This window comes from Gavialis gangeticus, unplaced genomic scaffold, assembly GCF_001723915.1.
Source record: "Gavialis gangeticus isolate Ggan-Ray unplaced genomic scaffold, GavGan_comp1, whole genome shotgun sequence".
NCBI lineage: Eukaryota > Metazoa > Chordata > Crocodylia > Gavialidae > Gavialis > Gavialis gangeticus.
Window position 1 is genome coordinate 1,472,833 of NW_017729026.1, and position 9,757 is coordinate 1,482,589.

The 9,757-nt window shown below is 36.0% G+C and overlaps 1 long non-coding RNA gene across 1 annotated transcript in view; it reads left to right on the top strand.

The window, feature by feature from the left end:
• The first annotated feature begins 6,020 nt into the window (after window positions 1–6,020).
• The window catches only part of LOC109299720, an 11,700-nt gene continuing 7,963 nt past the window's right edge, over window positions 6,021–9,757 (top strand). Inside the window, exon 1 of the long non-coding RNA XR_002097962.1 lies at window positions 6,021–6,381. This is a non-coding gene — a long non-coding RNA (uncharacterized LOC109299720). The remainder of the gene's footprint in view (window positions 6,382–9,757) is intronic.

The following is a 9,757-nucleotide window of genomic DNA, read 5'->3' on the forward strand; positions in this document are numbered from 1 at the left end:
GAAAATCCCCTGAAAAATCTTGAGATGTTTGCTCTTGAGATTCTTTCCAGTTATGAAAACTCAAAGAAGCAAGGCCTACAAACCCAACTGGTCTTCATAATCCTTGGGAAATTGTGCTGCTCTCAAGACTTCCCTCCATGATTACATCTTAATCACACTTTGCCAAACATGAGTTAATTAAATCAACAGAGATCACTACAGATAGAATTATGCATATATTATGTGTACACCAATAGCTCCTACAAGCTCCTGCATATATTTGCTTGGATTTCCTTGCAAGGGCAGCAGATACCAGATCTCATTCACTTCCCACCACCATGCTTCTCTATAATTCTAACTGAATTGTGATCCCATTCAGGAATTACAGCAGGGGGATTGCCAGATCTGGGAAAAAGAGATAGCAAATCAGCAGTCAGTGCTCACTCCTTCCAAGCTCTTTATCACCACAGGGATACTCTTTTGCCTTAGAAACTTTCACAGTTCACCTGGTTCTTACAAATGAGATTTCCAAAAGCACTTGTGAAGACTGAGGAGCTTCAGTCCATACGATTTTTAATAGTCTTCAGTGGACTTTCACTAAGTGTACTTTGTGGTTATTTATAATTTCAAGGCAAATCAATGATGAAATGCAATCAAAATACTGAAAACCCCCAGCATTTTAAAATCATGAATTATATACCACAGAATCACAAAATTGGCTCTAAAAATCATGAGATTATAAATATTAATAGCTGTAAGGACTTTTTATTAACTTTCTAAATAATTTCTGAATTTGTCCCCTTTCTACAATTTGTGCCCATGCTACCATGAGGACTAAAAAGTATAATGTTTAAAAATATAATTGCATAACTAATGGGTTGGGTCTTTAAGAAAAAAACAAGTATCATAAGATTTGTGAAAAAAGTCAGAGTTGGTATCACTGCAGTGTTCACCTTGACAAATTGAAATGAATACAAATTACTGTTTTTGCATTCATGTCAATGAAATCACAATATTCTTCAGAACATGCAAATTTACATTAACTATCCAGATTGCATTTTGTAATGAATTGCTCTCATTTCACCTAAGCTTATGCTACTGACATTAATCCTGATTAATCATACTTGAAATAAGTGTCAAGTTTCAAGAACTTGTTTTATGAAAACGGATTGCTTCTTCTAAAGAAAATAAGTTAAGAATTTTATAACTCAGATTTAGAGACAGTCAAGATAAAGATACAGAAAGATATACAATGCTAAACCACAAAAAAATTATTACGTGTTTACATTACCGTAGTGTCCTAAACCTTGAGTCAAAATCAGGACACCCTTCTGCTAAATGGAAGCATGATCTCAGTACTGAAGAGTTCAAAATCTTTTTCTTCTATGTAGTTCATTTAGCACAATACTTCTGCAATATAGTCTAGGAGTTTTCTTTCTTAAAATGTCCCATGAAGATAATGTCCCATTAAAACAATGCCTCCAGCAGTAAAGAGAAGTCCAGTATAATCATATTCAGTCTCATCCATGGGGTTAAATTCACCTACTGAGCCACCAGTCTTACTTGCTGCCGCTTTCTGGGTCTCCCTTCCAGTAATGCCCAATTCTGACTCATATGAAATTTTAGGATAAAAATCATAGTATGATTTTTTGTGACTGCTGATGTCACTTTAACTGAACCACCTAAAAAGAAAAATTCTCTTATCCACAAGTAAGAATTGAAACAGACTTTAAACAATGTGATTAACTGAGGAGAATTTTAATTTTCAAAAAACAAAAACAAAAAAATAGTGGGGTGGAAGCTGAGGGAAGAGGACAGTAAGCTTTTAAGAGCTTTTGACTTCCGTATTTCTTGTGTACAGTCTGAAGTCTTAATCATTTTAATCATAAATTGTCCAAAATAAACTTTAATAAAAGTAGGATGTTAGATCTTGTGTCTCAGATGTGTTCTTTTTTGAGTATGTTAAAATCTCTCCACATAAACCACTTCCTCAGGTGCATACATTATTCTTTATTTCTTGTGCTCTTCAGCCTTTATAGGGTTGTTTTGATTGATTAAACTCCGTTATCATATTCCTCCAAAGATAAATATATTCAAACTTGATCATATTGTCAGAAAACTCATAACCTCAAAGCGTTAGCATTGTAATTTTGTGGAACAATACACTGCATGCCTCATATGTGACAAAGTTTCATGGTATCTTTCCTTGATGTGCTAAACTTAATTTAATTGTAGTTATGCCAGCAACCTCCAATATAACAATTAAAATACCTAACAGGAGCATGAAATATGCCAAGTCAGGAATCCACTAGAAACCTTCTAATTCTCTGCTATTTTGGCAAAAAAATGTGCCAGAGGCCAACAAGGAACTGATCAGAGGCAATGGCCATAAGTCCAACATGAGTCAGAGCCAGAGTTCTCTAACTTACACTACCAGGCAATGATACCAAAAGGACAGTAATGCAGCAAGGAGAACTGAGAGTGCTCAGATGTGCTCTGTCCCCATTCCTAGCAGGACTGCTCATACTTCTGACATACCCTCAAGAGCTGGACAGTGCAGGACCAACTCATCCAGCCTTACATCATCAATGAGCTCTCAACTCTGTCCTGCCAAGGAATTCTCAGCTGGCCAAATTCAAGCTCCTTTGTCTTGCCTGAAAAATGCAAAGGCACCAGCTAGGGGAAAGAACTCTTTGAAATAAGGTTTTAACTTCTTCAGTGGCATTTAATTTGCATTTTTAGAGGGAGGTGAATTCATAAACCAGACAGCTTCAACTCGCATTGGCTGAGATGGCCAACTAGCTTCTTTCAGCTTTTCGTGTAGATTCCTCTACAGTGGAACTTATCTTTAGTGACCACCCCAAGGGACTAACAAAAACCAGTTTCTTAAGTTATTTAAGACAGACTTGCAAATGGGACTCAATATGTTAAATTCATTTAATGCTTCTGTTCTAGAGTTTACTTTAAAATGGCCTCCTGTACAGATTTAATTAATTTTTTTTATTTAGATATTTTTCTTTTTTCATGTGAAGTTTCATTTCCAAAATACATGTACACAGGTTTAATGGGCCTTGTGTTTGAATGCAAGGTTTCAGATCAATATAATTTATACCTTTATAAAAATAACTAAAATATAGAAATATGAAAGAAACATGAAATGATAGGGGGTTGTACAGCAATTCCCTTAAACAAACCTAAAGAAAAAGCTATGCCTCTAAATGGCTTATCCTTAGCCTACTTTACCACTGAAGCTGAGAGTTAGCATTGTATAAAAGTATTGCAATGGAGCCTTAACTAAAAGTGAATGCCATGCCTCATTCACACAGTACAGTACAGTGAAAAAAAAAATTGGCTCCTCCATGGCCAGTGGTGGGCACTTGAGAAAGATACCCTTTTTCTCTAGCTTAACTGGGTCAGTTAACTGGTCCTTGATTGGAAACAGCTTCATGTCTGAATAGACTTTTTCTTGTTTCTGATTTTTTATGCAGTGATGTAGCGGCATACAGTGAAACCTTCTCATAAAATGTCTTTAACATTAGGGAAAAGGAGAGGTTAATAGACCACTGCTTTTTTATAAAGGGATATTTTTACAGCTCTTTCCACAGAATTATATTTATGTTTGAAGTTACCCATCCGTTAACAGATAAATCATATAATAAAACAGTTAGTGCTGAGAGCTTAAACTAAATATTGATCTCAATCATTTTTGAAGATATTTTAAGTGACATGAGTAGGTAGCAAAAATCAAAAGATATCACAAAGTTATTAATAACATTGCAATTGTGGGACAAGTTCTATATATATTTTAAGCTTGATAAAAGTCTTATAGTGAAATTTTGTTCCTTGGAGATGTAGTTCACCAGTTTTTCTTCTTACTGCTTACATTTTAACATTCTTTCGTAATCCTCATGAAATCTTTCTACTCAGTCCATGATGCTTCAAAAATGAGAATGTATCAAGCACTGTACTGCTTAAATGCATTTCTGCAAATAGAATAGTCTTCATCAAAAGACTTGTGTGGAAGTTTCAGGGTTTTTTTCTTTGTTTATGTTGGCAGCTTTACCAGTGGGAATTACAAAGAATTTTACAGCCTGGCAAAGGGAGGAAGTGACATCTCTATATCCCTAAATTATCCAGCTTTCAGCAACTTGCTACTTTTCCTGCCATGTGACACTACATTCCTTTATTATTTTTTTCTAGTGACAACCTAATGCTCAGCTAAAATATAATCCTCCCTCTTTTTAACTTTATAAAGGGCAACCTCTGATTTAAAGCTACTGTATTTTGGTTTATAACTAAGTTAAAAATCCTTTGCAAGACACAAAGCACTCAGGGGCACATTCTGTTCTCTGTTACTCTCGTGCAAGCTCATTAATTTCATTTCAGATGCATAGGCATAATCAAGAGCAGAATGTGGGTCTTGGCTCCCATGAATGGCCTTACTAAGAGGGTATTGTACTAAATGCTCCACTTTCTGAACTCTGTGGGTAAGAAGTCAAAATGGCAAAGACTTTCAAATGATTAAAAAAGCATAATGTTATGTCTCTATATCACCTATGTACAAGAATCTTATAGCACTTTGCATTCTACTTTAAAATTAGCTATGGAGCATAATGCTATTAAAATCCACTTCTGAATATTTTACCCTTGATTACAGTAGTGTTAATTCAGTAAATTACATTATTGTTAACGCCCAATATGCCAGCAAAATTTGACCCTTACTGCATATTTTACATAGTATTTCTATGTATAAAAAAAAAGTTTGGGTACAATGAGCCAAATTCATCTCTCGTTTATGCTGGTGCAATCCCACTGAAGTCATATAAGGCTACCATCCATGGGGTTACACTGCTGTAACTGAGAGCAGAATTTGGACCTGGACACGGATTTCAACATCACCCAACTCAAAAATATAGTGTTTCAGAGGTTTTACCACAACTTCAAAGGTGGATCATCTTACAAGCCACTAGTGCCGGAGAGCAAACATTCTCCATCATCATAACCAATTTCTCAGCATCAGCATAAGCACAGGGGATTATGATTTAGTTTAAATAAGGACTAAGCTCTACTCCTGAATACATTTTGTGGAAATTTTAGAAAAAGAAATGAGTTTTTATTTTTGTTTTTTTAAAAAAAGCTATTTAGATTTATAGACTATAAAAGAAGGGAAAAAATCATAAATCATAACAGTTCATAAAATAATTCAAAAGTTCTAATCAGGCAGTGTATAGCTTTTTACTGCTTATAGCTACTGTCTGTAATAAAGTATTTCAAAATGAGAAATAAAAAAACAGCAATTCTTTTAAAAATCTATAAAATGGTTTTAGCTTATATGTATAGCTATCATGATAACATTTCCCTCTATGTGCTTTCTGTTCAGCAGCACAACTTGCATTACAGTTCTAATCATGGTTCTCAAAGGATGTTTATTCCAAGGCTTGTTAATCAGTCAGTGAAGTTTTGCAATATTAGGAATAAAATGTAGACCTGTTTTTGTGTGAAAGCAAGAGAAGTTTAGATACACACAAAATGAAAGAATTAAGAGGGAAGCCTAGTTACTTTTGCAGGTGAACAAAGTTTCTGTCCAAGCTGGAAACTAACTGCCAAGCCCTAATGGAATACAGACAAAAAACATTAATGGTATTTCCTTGTAGTAAGCCAAAAGATTTTTCTCAGCTTTGAAGGTAGTATTTTGATACTGGTCATTGGTCATACAAAATGAGTACAGATATTCTCTCTCTCTTTCTCCCCGTTTCTCACATATGCACAACTATCTACCTACATTCTTTAGAACCTCTTTTTAAGAAAAACATTGCAGATTCTTATTTTAATCTGGGCATTTTGATAGTAAAAATATATACAATTAAGTATATATACAATAATTTATGCATAGACTTATGTACGTACCTAATTTTTCACATGTGAATAGTCATAACAACTTTAATGGGATTATTCACACTCCATAAAGTTATGTGTGTAAGTTGCCATGGGAATGGGGTTTGAAACACTATTGTAGGTTTTTTCCTCATATTTCCAAAGAAAAATATTTTGTTTATGAAAATTCACAAAATGATATTGTTCTCAGAGCAAGAGAGTAACACATGGCGATGTATTGTTAAAGATAAACTCTTCACTCCTCACATAAAAAGCTAGCAATCTATAAAATGCACTCCGATGCTGCTGAAAAAACAGAAAAATTAAAATACTGGTCCATTTTAATGTAAACTTTCTAGTGCATATATATACAATCCAAATGTTTTCAGTTATTAGGCCTGAACAGTAACACCAAGCCCAGACTTCACTGTTAGGACCTTTCTAACTTTCACTTTAATTTCACTGCTCTGGTGCAGTAAAATTCCTAAAGAAGAAGAAAAACCTGAAAAGGCAGGGGAGAGAAAGAAGGTATGAGGATAAATAAATTCCTTATATGTCATTGCAAGAAAAACAAAGGAACATAAACAAGAGTCTCGGAAAGTGTTTGGAAATATTAATGAATAGCCGAGATATTCTAAGATACCTGGATAAAGAGGGAAAAGGTGCAGGGTACTGTTACTAACTTAAATCAACAGTAAAACAATACTATGTTATCTTTTACCATAGGTCAAATCTTAACTCAAATGAAGTATATGAGTAACTATGGGGTACCAGAATCACACATGAATTGGCTACATAACCACCAAAATTGAGCCTGTTTTGGTCCCGGTGTACATAGGCTGGGAAAGGAGCTACCTAGGTTCTCATAAAAAAGTGTACTAAATCATATGGGGCGCATGTACAATCTGCCAGCCCCTCTGCACACATTGAGCTAATTTGGAGCAACCCCGGGATGGCAGGTCCCCTGTGCCCCCAGGTCCCCACCAGCTGGGGCTGCTCCAACCCAGCAATATTCACCAGAATTTATTCATTTACCTTAATTTCCCATGTAGATGTGCCCGTGGAGTTGTTACCTCTCAAACCAGCTAGCTATAGATCCTACTCACTATCTCTCTCGATCTCTCTCTTTCTCTGTGCTAACCACTAGAAACTTTCCAAGGAGGTGCGAGGGGAGAAAAGGGAGCCTTGACTTGGTCTCAAAAGTGTGTTTGGAAAAATTAAACATATACCATTGTAGAGTTTGACTGTGAGGGAGTAGGTGGGTTGAAAGTGTCAATGGAGAGTTCTCCCCCTTCTTTCATCAACATCTATTCTTTGCCTCAACGACTGAAAACTGCCCACTCAGTTTGGAAGGTATCAATAGGAGATCACTGATTTCAGCCTACCTGGATGACTAATTAGAAATTGACATACTGATGCAGCTCTTTGGTCTGTAGTAGAATGATCTATTTGTGAAAGTAGCCAGTTCCAGAAGCTCAGAAATAAAGCACAGTTTCCAATGAAACAATTTGCATATACAGGAAATGTCACTTTATCCCCATCAGCCAGTAGCTTGGTCGTGCCTGATGTATGTTTGTCTACACCTCATTGAAAAAAAGACATTTAATCTTAGCTAATATTACTGAAGATGTTTTCATTATCCATGGCCAGTTCTTTTTCCTACCAAGATTTTGGCCTTGGTAACATCTACTGGCAAGGGATTCTAAAAATTAATTACACACTGATAGAAAAGTATTTCCTTTTATCAGTTTGAGATATGCCACTTCTCAAGATTATCAAATGACGCCTAGTTCTTTCATTATGATGTTTATAATTCTACTGTAACCACTTGTATTTACCTGTTTTCTAAACTAAAAAATCCCACTCTGATGTAATGCCTGTATCACTTTTTTATTCCATCTTTGAATTTTCTCTGAATATTAACCCCAGCACAGATTTTGTGCAAAACTGTATACATTAAATTATGAAATCTATACTCAGTGCATACAGTATAGGTGAAAATTAGTTTTCACTCTCCATCTCGATCATGTTTTCAAGAGATGAAGACTTCTGCCTCATAGCTAATTATTGTAAAGGCACTGAGATGTTTAAAGTTCAGGTTTGTTCGTGAATTAAGAGAAATATAAACTTTTAGTTCCTTTGGTAAGTTTTGCAAGACAAAAAAAAAGGAAGTGGATTTCTAGGGTCATTTTGAAAAAGAAGAGAGGATTGAAATGAATCAGGTTCCTTTTAAGACTAACACAGAAGCATATGGAAGTGGGAATGTTTGAAAGGATAAGTAGAATAATTTGTGACATAGCAAGTACTGTAGAAATAGGAACATTCCCATTGTTTTAGGAGAGCAGGTGTACGTGTACAGTGACACACTAAGAAAAATGATAACTATTCATAGGTTAAACTACCAGGTTTTCATGAATTTTCTAAGAAAGTTTTGTAAATTTACCACTACTATTTTAATGATGAATAAAAGATTGATACAGGCTGCTTTATGCTATGGGAATGTTTTTCAAACTTACAAGGTACAGATACAAGGATAAATGTTCTTTTATTTTTACACACACCATGAAAGCATTATGCAAGAACTCTCAGGTTCTAGGAGCTCAGGGAACTCGTCTGAAAGATCAAGCCAATTCTCCTGAAGTTAGAGAGCTTTTAGAAAAAATAATAATTCAGTTTGTTGGTAATTTAAAACTGAGAATTAATATACCAAGAACTGGAGGTAAAAGCAGTTAATAAACTAGTTGTCTTATAATCTGTGAAGATTTCAGGGTTTGTCCACAAATAAAGAGCCTGCTCTGGATTGGCCCTGTGAATGCTTTCATTTTAAGTTTCAGTGCAACTACAAGATTTATATCCTGCTCCAGGAGGCAGATCCAAATAGATGGAGATATGCACCAAGGATCAGTAAAAATTGAAAGTTAGAGGCCTCCATAGGACAATTCATAATGTTTCAGTGTTGAGTCAGGAGGCAACTAGAAATTAATTTAAATGTAATTTAAACCCACATTTACCACCCCCTAAAAGAGAGCCACAGCTGTAAAGTACTTAGGCTAAAATGTTGTCCACTCCTCCATGGAAGTTCAGCCCCTGGGTAGAAAAGTACATGAACCAGGGCCCAGAAGGAGAACAAGCAAGAGGAAGCCTGCCTCTGTTGCCCAATGATGGGGGGGGGTGCACTTTCTCAGGAGGGATTCCTGGGTTCTGGTCCCTGCTCTTGGGACAATTTAGCCATTTGACATTAATTTGATTTAAAAAAAAAAACCCTGCAGGCAGAAACTGGAAACTAAGACTCCTTTTGTCACCCTCCATCCCCCCTTGAGCTACAGTGTCATGCTCCCTCTTGCTAGTTTTCCTCCTAGCCCTCTTAGTTTTGTATTCTGGTTAGGTTTCCCTACCAGAGTGTGCCCTACCCAGACTATTCTACAGCTTAATGGTCAAAGGCATTGTCCAGGGAACTGGTGAATGGCATTCATGTCTCCTGCTTAGTAAGCACTCTAATCATTAGGGCTAGATACAGATATTGAAAAAAAACTGAGGTAGAATCAATCTAAGCACCTTAGGTTTAGATTGGTAGCAAACAGAACACACATTTGCCCTTTGTTGGAGGTGGAGGGGAGAGGAGGGAGCAAATCTGAAACTAGGTTCTGCCATTTTTAAACCAGTCTATGGGTGCCAAACTTCTGTTTTGTTACAAGTATAGAACAATTTCCAATCATTTATACAAGTCTGTGCCTGGCCCAGGTAATACAAAATGTGAGCAGCAGCATTGCTACCAGCTGTATATTTGAGTGCCAACAGCTGCATGTTATACTGAGCTTGAAACTGTTGGCATGAGGGAGGCATGCTTAGAGCATACTGGACAAACTGGGTTTTATCTATTAAGTAGTGTTTAAGGCACCATCCC